This window comes from Podarcis erhardii (assembly GCF_964252035.2).
Source record: "Podarcis erhardii genome assembly, chromosome: 2".
NCBI lineage: Eukaryota > Metazoa > Chordata > Lepidosauria > Squamata > Lacertidae > Podarcis > Podarcis erhardii.
In genome coordinates this window covers 2,183,135-2,197,250 of record NC_138498.1, presented here as the reverse complement: position 1 = coordinate 2,197,250, position 14,116 = coordinate 2,183,135, and the positions used below count along the sequence as shown (strand labels likewise).

The following is a 14,116-nucleotide window of genomic DNA, read 5'->3' as shown; positions in this document are numbered from 1 at the left end:
AGGTTCTCTGGCCCGGGGTTCCCCACTCTTGTCTTAGATCTGATGTGGGGAACCTTTGGTGCTGAACTACAAGTCCCATCATCACTAATCACTGGCTATGCTTGCCAGGGTTGATGGGAATTATAGTTCAGCAACATCAGGAGGGCCAAAGCTTCCTCACACCTGCTCACACCTGCAACATCTGCTAGTTCAAAACAGCAGATTGGCAAATGAACAGATTAAGCACAGTCCAAACAATCAGGGATCCCACCCCCTAAAATCTAGTCTAATGATAAATGGTCTATTTCCCCACTTGGTATTTCTCCCTACTGGATTAGTGGACATTTTTAAAAAAACCACCCCCCACCCCCACCCAGAGGCTAGACCGGACTATTTTGCCCTCTCACACAAGCTTTCCATGGGAGGATTTTCTGAAGTGGCTCAGTCGTAGAATCGGACTGCATGTGCCATATGTTTCCCCCTGAATGTGTGGGTTAGTCTTTAGAACCAGGTTTGGTCTTTCTCCCCTGATGCTGGAGAAAGCTAACAGAGGGGGTGGCCCACAAGCCTAGGCAGCTCCCCCCCCCAACTCCCAGTCTCCTCTTCCTCCATCCTGCCCTCCTGACCAAACCAGAGAACAAAAGGTAGTGCTGGGCTGGCACTCCAGCGACATCCTGCCTTCTCTGGGTTGCCTTTGCACCAATTTCAGCTGTGCAAACATCAGAGCTGTTTGCTTTTCTATGGGCCAGTTCTAGCCCAGCAGTGGCCAGTAGTGACCCAAGGTAGCTCCTTGCCTATATGCTACTGTGAGGGTGAAAGGGGAGGTCATGGCAGCAGCTGCAGGCCCCCATGGGATCCAGGCAACACTCCTTGACTGCCCGTTCTCTACTTAGTAGAGTCCTTGTGGCTGTTTGGCATATTCCCCTCCTATGAACAGTGGAACAATTCACGGGGCGCATTCATGCTTCCCTGCAGACGGACAACTAGATGTATCATGGAAGATCCATGAACTGGATCTCCAGGTTTTATTTTTTAATAGCAGCTGTGCATGTTTGCCCCTTGGGTTGGTGTGTTGGCAGTGAGATGGTGCTTGATTCTCATTAGAACCACAGTGCTGAGGAAGGGGTGTGTGTGGTTATTTGACATTTTAAGAGAATAATACTGACGCTTATTATTTACATTTCTCACCCACCCTTCACCAAGAGGGCAGGTTACAACAATGTAAAATACAACATTAAAGCAGTTAAAAACTTATCACACCCGAAAGAATACAGTAGACCCTCAACTGGGACTCATAGTTAAGCTTTCTCTTCGCTCACCACAAGCTGTATCTAGGGATGGGTGAATTTGTCAATTTTGGTTCCTCATTTTCCCCAAGCTTAAGTTCTGTCCTCTGCATTTGCGTATCAGTTTGCGCCTTCTTGAGATGAAATGAAAATCCACCAGCATTTTAGTGCTAATTTCTCCTAATATGCACATTTGTGTATGCAAGTTTGCCCAATATACACATTTTTGCAAAGCCATTTCCCCTAATGTAATGCATTTTTAAACATTATTTTCACAAATTAAATGTTATTTCCATGCACACTTAACTGGAGTATCTCTTCCTTTCAACATATTACTCAGCAGGAGCACTGCACTGCAACATTCAGATAAGTGTGAATTATGAAGGATGACTGTGTTTCAGTTTGCACATTGTTTCAGCCGATGTGGATTAAGTAAATTAGTTCACCTTTAAATGTGAACTGAACCAAATCTCCCCCTCACTCTGAGCTGCAGCCAGGATTTGTTCACCATGAATCCCAGTTTGGATTGCACACTGAGCCAAACCTTGACTTAAAGCCCGATTGCACTGCACATTTAAAGCAGCATCAAAGCCCTTTGCACAGCCTTGGCTTCTAAAAGAATCCCTGGAAGTGGAGCTTGTTATGAGCGCTAAATTGTTAGGCTAAAATTCTCAGAGTAGCTTAACAGTCAATCCCTCTTCCCAGGGAACTCTGTAGTTCTGTGAGGGGAATCGGGATCACCTCACAATTGTCAGCACCCTTAACAAAATACTGTTCTTAGGGGAAGCCATGGCTGCTTAAAGTGGTCTGATATTGCTTTAAAGGTGTAGTGATGATGGGTCTAGCACTTAGGATGGCATCAAAAAGGACCAGGGAGGAGCAAAGCAGCGATGAGAAACTATCTGGGAGCCTGCAGATTTGTGTGGCCCCAAGAAGCCACCTTTGGGCTTGCTATATTGTGCAAACCAAGCCAAATAAGAAACAGGAAGGGATAGGGTCACATCTGCTATTCCATTCCAAAGCCCCAGAATAAGAGGAGAAACATACAGGTTTTAAAAGCAAGAGAGAGGCAATTCTTACAAGAGGAGGTAAACGAAGATGACCTAACTCTGCTATACTTCCCTGCTGTTAACCACCTCCTCCTGAAAACTGTTTTTCTATAAACAAAGCGGTGGTCAAGTCTGAGAACAAGAGTTTGCACGCCACACCTAGCTTGGCCCTGAGGGCCAGCCCCTCCTTCATGGAGAAATGAGAACAGCAATTGGGAGAAGCAGAAATCCCTCGGTAGCAGCAGCCACAACACGGGATGGCAAGATTTTTTTCCTCCCTCCTGAGTGTTTTCTTCTGCTTTTGTTAAATGCAAGGCTTATTTGTTTTGCATGTTCATTACAGGTGTTTATCAGTGGTGGACTTGATTCTGCTGAGTTAGCCATTTTATTGCCTCCTCTTTTTTTTTTTAAAAAATATTTATTAACATTTTAAAGACTGCAAAAGAAAGACAAAGAATTAAACAATACAATACAATACAATACAAATACAGAAACACCACACAACACCAACCCCCAAACATTAAATTAACAAAACCAAACAAACACAATTTAAAACACATCTAATAAGTTCAGTATCTTAACTTTCATTTACTTGTTTCAACGACCTCCTCACACCTTTTTGTATTCCACTTTAATTAACTGTTTCAGCAATTCCTTTCCATCTTCCTGTAATTTTCTGTCCTGTAATTTATCTTAACATATTCTAACCTTATTTTTCCCTTTAATATATAATTGTCTTAACATATTTTAACTTTATCTTCCCTTTAATACTCTAATAATCTATTTGTACTTAATTCCTTGTAACATTTCTGCTAAAGCCATATAGCTCCTTTCCAACATTTTTCTAACACTCATTATTTTACAATATTTTTATAAATAATCTTTAAACTTTTTCCAATCTTCTTCCACCGACTCTTCTCCCTGGTCCCAGATTCTGCCAGTCATATCCGCCAATTCCCTATAGTCCATCAACCTGGTGATCTTCTGTCCGATGCTCTTAACTCTTTTCCAAGTCCCTTCTGCGAGTCTTCTTCATATTTATACATGAACTTTACTTTGTCTTCCACTGATCTTATTTTCATTTTCCTTCCTTTGAGGCTAAAGAGTAGATCTCGGGGAAACTCCCACCTAAAGATGATTTTATTCCTTCTCAACAGGGCAACCAAATCTCCGTAGTTAAATCTAAGATCCGAAAGGTATTTCAAGACGTCTTTCAAAATTTCCACTCTTGACTGTTGTTCTTCTAAGTTCCTCTGGTAGTTCCAACAGTCTCTTATTTTGTTCTTCTCTTTTTTCCCTCCTCTTCCAAGTCCGAGAGCCCTCACAGTTTTAATCTCTTCTTGACCCAAGTCCCGGTCCCAAAAGTCATCAAATTCCTGTGTAAGGAAATCTATCAAACTTTCCTTCTCCAGTTCAGGTAGGGCTCTGATCCTCGAAATCTGCTTTTCTTTAAATTCAATCATAGCAGGCATCAACTTATGGTCATCAAATTGCATCTGTAAGGCTGGGACTCTCTCTCTCTCCAATTGTGTTACTTTAGGTTCAACGGCAATAACTTTCTCCCTAGCCTTCTCCGCAGTTTGCCATGTCAAAGTAGATTCCTGTGTCAGTTTCTGAATAGTTTCTATATTGGTGTTCACTTTTTGTCCCAAATTGTCAATTTTGGTAGTTACCACATCCACCTTTTTGTGAAGCTGTTCCAGTGAGTCACTTATCTTACATAATACAACCACTAAGGCCTCTTCTGTCAACATTCTTAACCGATTCAAGGTCCCCAGAATCTCACAGGTTTTTATCTTGCAGCTGGAAATTCCCCCAGCTCAACTCTTGTGACAGTTTCAAAAGCTTCCTCTAGAGGGAAACAGTTCCTCTAGAGGGAAACAGTTTCTATTTGTATTAGTCCTTTTAAACTCAATTCAAACAATAAAGTTAGTTTCAATTTTCTGTTACTTTTACTTCTTTTTAAACGCAGACGGAGACCAAGGAGACAATGTATTCCTCTTATTTAACTAACTGTCAGTGAACGTTCTAATCACGGTCAGTCCTGTTGGCAGCCCGTTTCCAGGATCGGAGCGGTGGTATATTAACTCTTTTCGCTCTCTCCTGCAGGTATACTCAGTCCAAGACTTTCCCCCCTCTTCTCCTGCCACCAAGGGGGGTTTAGTATTTTTTACTGATGGAAATTTAGTCCTTTACAATAGGCTTTCTGAGACTTCAGCTTGCATCCTCATTGCTTCAATCTATTTACAAAAGGGGAAGGTGGACTTCCTGTTTTAGACCTTCCCGTTTCGGCACCAAATTAAGACGTTTAAAAATCCAATTCTCCGCTCTACTCACGGGTAGTTGCTTTAAGATCAAATTGTCCACAGGAAAAAGTCAGCGCTCTCTGGCAACAGCTATGTGGCTTCGCTCCGTGGAAGAAGCAGTCAATTCGAAGCACCGCGCCGCTCACCCCACGTCGCTCCGGATCCCCGAAACCGGGTTTCCCCGCGAGTAGGGGAGGCGCAAAAGGTGCCAGCCGAATCCCACAGGCTTCACCCGCCTGTGATTTCTAGTGGGTCTCCGCCTTCGCCGTGGCGGCCAGACCCGGATTCCTACGAAGCAAATTCCTCCCGATCAGAGGAATTCCGCCATTACCGGAGGCGCTAACCCGGAAGTCCCATTTTATTGCCTCCTGTTTGACAACTGGCTTTTGAAAGCTTATGGTTTGGAAATATTTTTTTTTGTCACCTGCCTTGAGCAATAGGAGAGGTGCTCTGGCAAGGTGTTGGCAAAGCACAGCAAGACGTTCTCTCCCCCCATTTTAACTTCATAATAACCCTGCGAGGCAGGTTGCGCTAGGAAATGTCGACTCATCCAGTGAGCTTCGCGCCCAACATTGGATTTGCCTCCCTTCTCCGTACCTCATGCTCTATCTACAACCTTGCCACACTTAGACCTGGTCAGCACACATAGCAGATCAAGATAGCTGGATGAGAAGAGGGGACTGTGTTGCTTCATGCCGCAGGGCAGGGATCACATTTTCTGATGTAGGAAACAAGTACAATTCTAGCACAAGGTTGGACAAGAATTTTTCTCTCAGATATGCTTTGTTTTGTTTAGAAGTTGCATGGAATGAATATATACATACACATTTTTTAAAGATTTGCCGTACCTCCATCTCTTGCAGAAAAACTGCTTGGGGTCTCGGAATCAGAACCGCTGCTGCCTTGCTGTAGGAGCAGCGGATTTTACTGATTTTACCAGAGGGAAATTCACATCCACTTTCACCCTGTTTGATGTTGAAGGAGAGGGGGGGGAGCGGCAGGGTGAGAAAGCGTTGGGGGGGGAGGTCTCTCTTTCTCTCTCTGCCATTGCCCAGCCTTTAACAAATGGTTCAGAAGGCAAGGAAGAAAAGCAGTGCATCTGGAACTTTGCTCTGGAGATGTTTTCAGTGGCTTTTTAAAAAGTGAAGGCAGCCCGGAAAAAAGCCAAGGCAGGAAATCTTCCTTACATGCTCATAAGGAGGAACAGCACATCTGCACCTTGGACGCATATGGAGTTCAAAGCAGTCCTTGCACGCATCTCCTGCTCACTCTTTTAGGGCTGGTTTCTGCATCACCTTATCCCAGTACTTGAAAGGAGCCAGTTTGGTTGAATGAAGTTCACAGAATTGTAGAATTGGAAGGGACCCCAAGGGACCCCAACCTCTGCTTATAAACCTCCAAGAAAGGAAAGTCCACAGCCTCCCAAGGGAGACCGTTCCACCGTCAAACAGCTCTTACTGTCAGAAAGTTTTCTCCTGCTATTGAGTTGGAATCTCCTTTCTTGTAACTTGAAGCCATTGGTTTGAGTCCTACCCTCCAGGGCAGGAGAAAACAAGCTGGCTCCATCTTCCATGTGACAGCCTTTGAGATATTTGAAGATGGCTATCCTATCTCCTCTCAGCCTCCTCTTTTCCAAAAGAAAGGCCAATACTCGTGTAAAATTCTCAAAATTCACTCATGTCCCAAATTCAAAAAGTATCCCCCCACTTTCATGGGAGATGAATTGTCGCATGAAACCCTGGGATATTTGGCAAAGCTTTATCTGAAATTCATGAAAAACTAAAATGGAGCACCCATCTTTGTTCCAGTTTTTGCATTACTTTCATATTGAAATGAATATTTCTACATTATTTTAGCTCTGGGGCAGCTGACAGGGTGTCCTCTCATGTGGTTGGCCTACATTATCCTCAGTGTTTGGCCATGCTAGCTGCAGCTAATGGGCATTATAGTCTATTTATTTACAAAAAATATTTATATACCACTATATCATCAAAATAAGACAAAACCATTCAATAAAATAAGACAAAACTATATAATAAAAGCATAAAAAGTAAAAACAAACAACAACAAAGCATCTGGAAGGTACGACACCAGCTACCCTCTGGTTGATTTTTGCATTTGTTTTTGAAACTAATGCACAATTGTTAATCAATACAAAGGAATACTATTTGCTCAGATTGCTCATCTTTTTCCAACTTACCTAAATAAACTAAAAATTCTGCACCAGGAAAAGTTGGATTTGCAATACAGTGCAAATTACTCATATTTATCTTTCTTAATTTATCCTGCTCATGCTAGTCATAGTGAAGCTCTGCTCACTGAAAATCCTGGAAATTCCAGGTGTCACAGCCTACTTGAAAATTATTATCTTTGTCAAAAGTGAGACCTAGGTGAGACCACCCTAGACAGTGTTCTCATGGAGAGCAGCAAGGCTGGGAAACCTTCGAACTTTCCAATATTGTTGGATTCCAGCTCTCCTCAGCCCTATAGGAGCTATGGGCCGGTGACCACAGCTTCCCCGTTTCTGCAAATGGGTAAGGGAACATCAGTGGCTTGGGCCCCTCCTTCCTCCGCTCTGAACCAGGGATGGGGAACCAGGCACCTTCATTACATTGCTGGACTCCAACTCCCATCAGCATGCATAGCCCGTGGTCTGGTCTGATGGCCGTTGGAGTGCAGCAACATCTGGGAGGACCACAGGTTTCCCCTGCGCTGCCTAGGCTAAGCTTTCATAGCTTCTTCAGCTCTTGCCTCATGGTGGGGTGGGGTGGGGACCACAGCTTTAGCCAGCGTCTTTTAGGTTTCCATCCATTTCCAAAAAAGGAGAAGCAGCGGGGGAGGGAGTTCCATAGAGGAGATGTCACAGTGACAAGGAAATGAACGGAGAGGCCATCATCGATCAGGGCTGCAGGCGCCAGGATCAAAGGGACTTTACAGCTCGCCTCCCCGGGATCCTGCATGCCCATGTTCCCTGGGGTTACCGGAGCAACAGCATGTTCCAGCGGATGCTTTGCATTTTTATTCACACCACACATGTTTCCACTCTTCAGCAGGAATAATAAGAAAAACCTGCAAACCCAAATCTGCTGCCCACAACCCCTCCCCCAGTATGTATGCACACACACAAGGACCCATGCGCACACCCACAATCACACCCACCAGGCAGTGGCTATTTATGTCTTCTTTAATTTCTTGGTGCAAGGCATTTAGCCAGTTTTGTCCACTTAAGAGATAATTTTCTGACTCTCTGCCAGGTACTGCTGGATGTCCTGATTTTCTTGATTAGAAATCACTCTTGTATTCTGAACTGCTTTCTGGTGAAAGAAACAGCCTGCACTCATAAGGTATGAATTTGGATGTCTTTAGAAGGGCGAAGGCTGAACATTTTTTTGGTGCAGGTGGCAGTGGGGGGGGCAGTTTAAAGATACAAAGCTGCTCCATACCAAGTAGACTCATTGGGCCACCTAGCTCTCCCTTCTCTGCCCCAGGAGTAGCAAACATAGTTCCCAATGTTGATGGACTACAACTCCCATAATCCCTGACTGTTGACCATTGCTAACTGGGGCTGATGGGATCTGGAGTCTAACAAACTCTGGAAGGCAACACAATAGTAACAGAGAGACGAGTCCTGTGCTTGACTCTCAAGCAGACCCCCATATGCATTTCAGGGAAGCTTCTCCACCATTAGTGATCTTTTCATTCAAAAGCCCCCTGACGAGTGTCTGAGGAAGCCCAGGGTTCTCTAGCACATAGCAAAAGCCACTGCTCTGGTCTACTGAGCACATGAGAGGCAACAAGGAACGCTGCTCTGACACGCTACCAGGGATGGGGAACCTGTGACCCTTCAGCTGTTGGACTCCAACTCTCCCCAGCCAGCATGGCAAATCATCAGGGATGATGAGAGTTGTAGTCTAGCAGTATCAGGAGGGTCATAGGTTTCCCCATTGAAATATAATCCAGACTCTAGAGTTGCTCCTGCTCTGGCTGTGGTGTGTCACAAGCCCCTGCTGAAGGCTGAGGGTGAAATTATGGGATGCAGCTTTGAGTTGGTTCTGGCCAAGCTTGTTGTGGCTCCAGGCACATCACACTGGCCTACGTCACAATCAGGCGCTCCCTCTGTTACTTTCCACTTCTGGATGAGAGTCTTTAATGCAATAGATCTGCTAGGACAAACTTTTATGCAGATGTGGGTGGTAGTTGCTGTATCAGGGCAAATAGGTGTTCCCTAAGATGGGGTGGGGGGAAGGCATTGGCTGGCCACAGTCCACTTGCTATTTTTGAAAGAGAAGCTGATGGTGGGAGCAAAAAAACTGTGGACTGCTCAAAGGTGTAGTGAGAAGAAGAGAAGAGTTTGGATTTGATATCCCACTTTATCACTACCCAAAGGAGTCTCAAAGTGGCTAACATTCTCCTCCCCCACAACAAACACCCTGTGAGGTGAGTGGGGCTGAGAGACTTCAAAGAAGTGTGACTAGTCCAAGGTCACCCAGCAGCTGCATGTGGAGGAGCAGGGACGCGAACCCGGTTCACCAGATTACGAGTCCACCGCTCTTAACCACTACACCACACTGGCTCTTAACCACTACACCACACTGGCTCAATGGTGAGTGAACTGAGAATACAGCATGATGGGAATTGTAGTTCTGAGAATGAAAAGTTAAGAAGAAGACAGAGACAGAGTAGCTTTGATGGATCTTTGGATTTTGACAAGTTGGGAACATAAGATATGGGGAGCTATTGGGGCTAGGAGCTACAGCTAGGCAATACCCGGTTTTCAACATCATGATAGATGACCAGCTAAACATTGCAATATACTGATATATCACAGTGTCTGTCATGACTTTTTCCACATTGTGATTTTTGCATAGCGCGCGCGCACACACACACACACACACACACACACACACACAATTCACAATACATTGCCAGGTCAAAAATTAAGAAACCAATATCACGATATGGACTTCAAATCAGTTTTGGATGATATATTGATATATTGCCCAGCCCTACTAGGAGCCATTGTTTGCCTTATCCTCCATGAATTTGCCAACTCTTTTTTAAAAGCCATCCAAGTTGGTGGGAGCAAATTCCAAGTTTAACTCATCATTACACCAAAAATAGGAACCCATTAAAAAGCCTTCATTTTTTCTCTAAATTCCTTTCCACTTCCAAAACTTTCTTCTGCATTCAGCCCTTGTGAGATTATTAATCTCTCTGTCACCTTCCTCACTGTTGCAATAAAGCTATTTAAGGGGAAGGTGTCTGGCTCACAAAATTCCTGATGTTGTCCAATGCAGTCATCCATCTGTCTGAAGTGTTCTGAAATCATAACCCATTTTTCCTGTCTTCTGTTGAAAACTGACATGTTTTTCTGATTTGTAATCTAGCTAAATTTGTATGATGTAAAAAACAAAACAAAAACCCAAAGGTATCCAAAAGCCTTTTTGTTAAAAAAAGAGAGGGGCATTTATAAAGTTTTTATTTGTCAAAAGAAAATAAAGAAGTGGCATTTTTCATGGATCCTCAGTTCACCGAGGAAGCTCCAGAGGCAATTGCAATAGGATCAAGAGTTTTCTTGCAAGGAGAACACATTGGAAAGTAATGGTGGGGTTTTGTGATGTCCTTTAAAAATGTAGTACTTTCTGCATGAGCAGAAACACTGATAATACAGGGAAAATAAAGCACCCAGGCCAACAGTTATAGTAGTGAAAGCAACATCAGTTCCTCCCAAAAGATATGCTTGGAGCCTCCAGTCAGCTGCAAACCTCAGATATCTTCCAAGCTGTTTCTCTCCACCTCCCACTAAGGTTGCGCACATTACTAGCTAACTAATAGCCAACAACCATCAAAAAGCCATTAAAAACATGTATCTTACTATGTATTAGAACTGTAAGCCTGTCATCATGTTGGAGTTTGCATGGCCATCCATAGGTGGCCAATGTATTTCCAGAATAATATCAAAACAGCAGGCAGGAGAACCAACAAGCAGTGTGGGTGGCAGGCGGCCCAGGCAAGCTGTTGAAAGGAGGTACTTCAGAGAACAGTTTGGCAAAGCAGACTCTGAAGCACACACCCTCCAGGTAAACCATCATTGGCCATGCCAGTGCAGTGGTGGGCAGGGCTAGCTACAAAAAATAGGTAGAGCACAAGCAGGTTGCAACAGTTGGGTACATTTCAGATCCACATGTAGCCAGAGGTTTGGTTTCTGCACAGCAACATATCTCTCCATCCAAGGAAGCAAGGGGCATCATCACAGGTCAGGGATGCATTCCAACCAGGCTAAAGCACTCAAAGAGGATGTGGAGCAGGGCAAGAGAGCATTGGAGCTTAGACAGAGCCCACAGGACTAAAAAGAGAGGGCTGGAGAGCCAAAATTGGCTCCGAAGCCTGAGATTCCCCAACCCTGCAATAAGTAAATTGGAACGCAGTTATGGCAGATGTGGCTATGCACTGTATTTGCACCCAGACACTCATTTGGGTCCCATTGAACTTGATAGATTGGGATTTTGTGAATTGTGAATGGTGCCTGCATGCTCTCTGAGGCGATTTCTTGAGTGTACACCATATGCCCAGAGCTGAAGAGGGATCAAGATGCATAAAATATATTTGATAGACCCCGCTGCCCCCACCACCCAACCATCCAAATATTAATGTTGCAAAAATTGGATGTACAAATCCAGCCAGCCAAAATCAGCATGTCAAAGCATGCCATTGCTACTGACAAGAGCACATACAAGCAACCCACAGTGCATAGGCTGCATTGAAATTAATAGATCAAAATTTGTCATGTTCATTCATTTCAAGGGGTATACTCTGAGTAGGAATAACATTAGATACAGGCCCATGTTGCTTTTACATATATTCATTCCATACCATTTCCACATTGATCTGTGTTTTGTTTTGCTTAAAGAAAAACAACCCACGAAAAAACACAAATAAGTGAATTTCAGTTTCTTGAATGCATTCCTAAATGTGTTTTGATGCATTTTATTCCGAGAACTGCAGTGCAAAATTTGGAGATGTGCAAAATCTGAAGGATAACTGCATTCTGATCCACAGTAACAACAACAACAACAACAATATATATCTCTTACCCTCCTTTCATAAAAAGGTCTCAGGGACAGTTTGCAGCGCATGACACCACAATTAAAACATTAACTTATCCATATTAGTATGGGAGGCATACTAATCCCACATTACTATGGGAGGTCAGTTCATACTGGAATTCCCAAAAATCAAATCCCTCAGGCTTCCCCAGCTTTGACAGCACCAATCACTTCCTTTGAAGGCATTGCAATACCAGCCATCGAAAGGCACTTCCTCCCAACTTGAAGGTCCCGGAAATAACATAAATCATTCACTAACCTCAGGCAGGAAAATGCAACTTCCATACACTGCACCTCTTAAGACTGGAAAAGGTCTACATATTTTAACAATTTAAACTGCAGAGACACCATTAACATTGCTTCGAGCAATCATATGGGCGAAACCGCTTTTAAAAAGATATATTTGGAATTAATAGTTGAATGGGGAGGGAGGATTTGGTTCTTATTTGAATATAACCTACATTCCAAAACAATACTGTGAACATACAAATGTTTGTATCTTTGTATTTTAAACCAATAAATATTTAATAAAACAAGAAACGAAACAAGAACCAATACTGTGAACAGAGCCACCCTTCAGAATTCACACTTTTCCGAATTTTGCAATGTATTTCTCCAGCCAAAAAATTGCAAACAAAATTGTGTACACTTGGGGAAAGTGTGTTTTAAGATGTACATCTTGCTGAAAGTAATATAAAATGTATTGTTTTAAGCAAAACTGCACAAAAAGATAAGGAGAAATGCACATTGTGCTGGTGAACTTTAATAATGCAAATGGATGGAGAAATGTAGCAAAGTGAACTTGAGAATATGAGCTGTGCCAAAAGTGACAGTGATACGTCTCTCCCTCTGCTGGGCACTGGCAGCCCCCTCTCTCCTGCTGCTCCTGCTTTCTCCTTCTGGAGTCATCTCCACACCACCCACTCCTATACCACTTGAACAGTCATGGCTTACCCCTTTCAAAGATCCCAATGTCCCACACTAGTCTTGCCAAACAAGACAAACCCCCAGAGTCACTAGTCCACACTAGGTTTTGTTAGCCCATCTGATGACATACACCTACAATGATTTATTAGCATAGCTGCTAAATTATCTGTGGCTTGACAAAATCTGTGGCTTGACAGAATCAAATGGAGTTTGGCTTGCATGGTCACCTGGATTAGGTTTATGATCACCAGAGGCAACCAGACAAGAGGCCTGCCCAATGCTGAGTCATGTTCTGAAATGCCAAACATCTGCCACATTCTGTCCTACAAAGCCCCATATAGGATTGCTACCTCTCAAAGAGAGAGCGAGATTCACTGAAATACATGCATATTAAAAGTGATTTTGCATTGCCTTGCAGTGGAGGTGCACTAGGGCCAGAGTACTGGGTGCTGACTTGGTAAGGTTACAGAGGCTTCCAAGTCAGCCTTTGACATGGCCCAGTAAGGGCTTGCTGGGTTCTCTCCCACGCCCCAGTTCTGGGAAGGTGCACATTCCAACACACCCACCTTCACCCACCCCATCCGCCAGCTCTCTGGAGTTGCCCAAGGCCCGTCTCATTGCAGGGGGTTTGCAGGAAGCTGGATGATCGCTGGATCCCTTACAACTCGTAGCCAGTGGAAAGTCCCCAGACAGACACTTCAGGCTAAGGGAAGTGGCCCAAACTTTGGGTCCCTCAGCTGTGGGGGGGGGGACAATCAAAACTGTCCCTGCTCCTTCTGCGCTGCTTGACACAAGCTGGCTGGGTTTTGGAAACAGCAGTGGCTCCACACCTCCTTACATTTCCTCTGCAAGGCTGCAATCCTGTGCTCGCTTACGTGGGGATATCTCAGCAAAATGGGGACTGCAAACCTGCAGAGGATTGCTTGGTAAAGAGTACCGTAAGTCTGTTTACAAGTTCCAGAGACAACCCTGGGACATTTATGAGAAAAAAAGCATAGGGTTGGGTTGGAATGCTTGTGTCTCTAATGGAAAAAAACTACATTTTCAGACTTTTTTTGCCAAAGCATTTGGTTTAACTCTAAAACCAGTATGTTCCTGTGTAAACAGAAGTTGACACAGGGAAGGGACCACTTTACCTACTATTAATCCCCTGTGACCAAGATGGCAAACACCCCATCTCTCTCAGATATATCTATATCGATTTGTTCCTCCTGAGAATAGCCTGCATCGTTATAAGCTTGTGGCACTGCAGTAAGTAGCCCCAGCAGCAGCAAATGCTGCCCCATTTATCTTTTGATCAGTAGCGAAGGCACCAACCCAATGCAACAACTGCTTTGCAATCTTCATTGACAAGGTTGTGGGCAGGGGTCAGCCCCGGCAGACCCTTGTCAATTACAGTGGGTGAGGGAAACATCCTCTGGCATCCAAACGGCTGGCTAGAGCATCTGTGCCTAAGGGCTGGG

At 44.1% G+C, this 14,116-nt stretch overlaps 1 long non-coding RNA gene across 3 annotated transcripts in view; it reads right to left on the bottom strand.

The window, feature by feature from the left end:
- Positions 1-14,116, bottom strand: part of LOC309336254 — a 49,370-nt gene that overhangs the window by 5,652 nt on the left and 29,602 nt on the right. Inside the window, exon 4 of one of the 3 annotated variants that reach the window (XR_014153945.1) lies at positions 5,469-5,585. The exons of the other annotated variants lie outside the window; for them this stretch is intronic. This is a non-coding gene — a long non-coding RNA (uncharacterized lncRNA). The remainder of the gene's footprint in view (positions 1-5,468; positions 5,586-14,116) is intronic. 3 annotated transcript variants of the gene reach the window in all.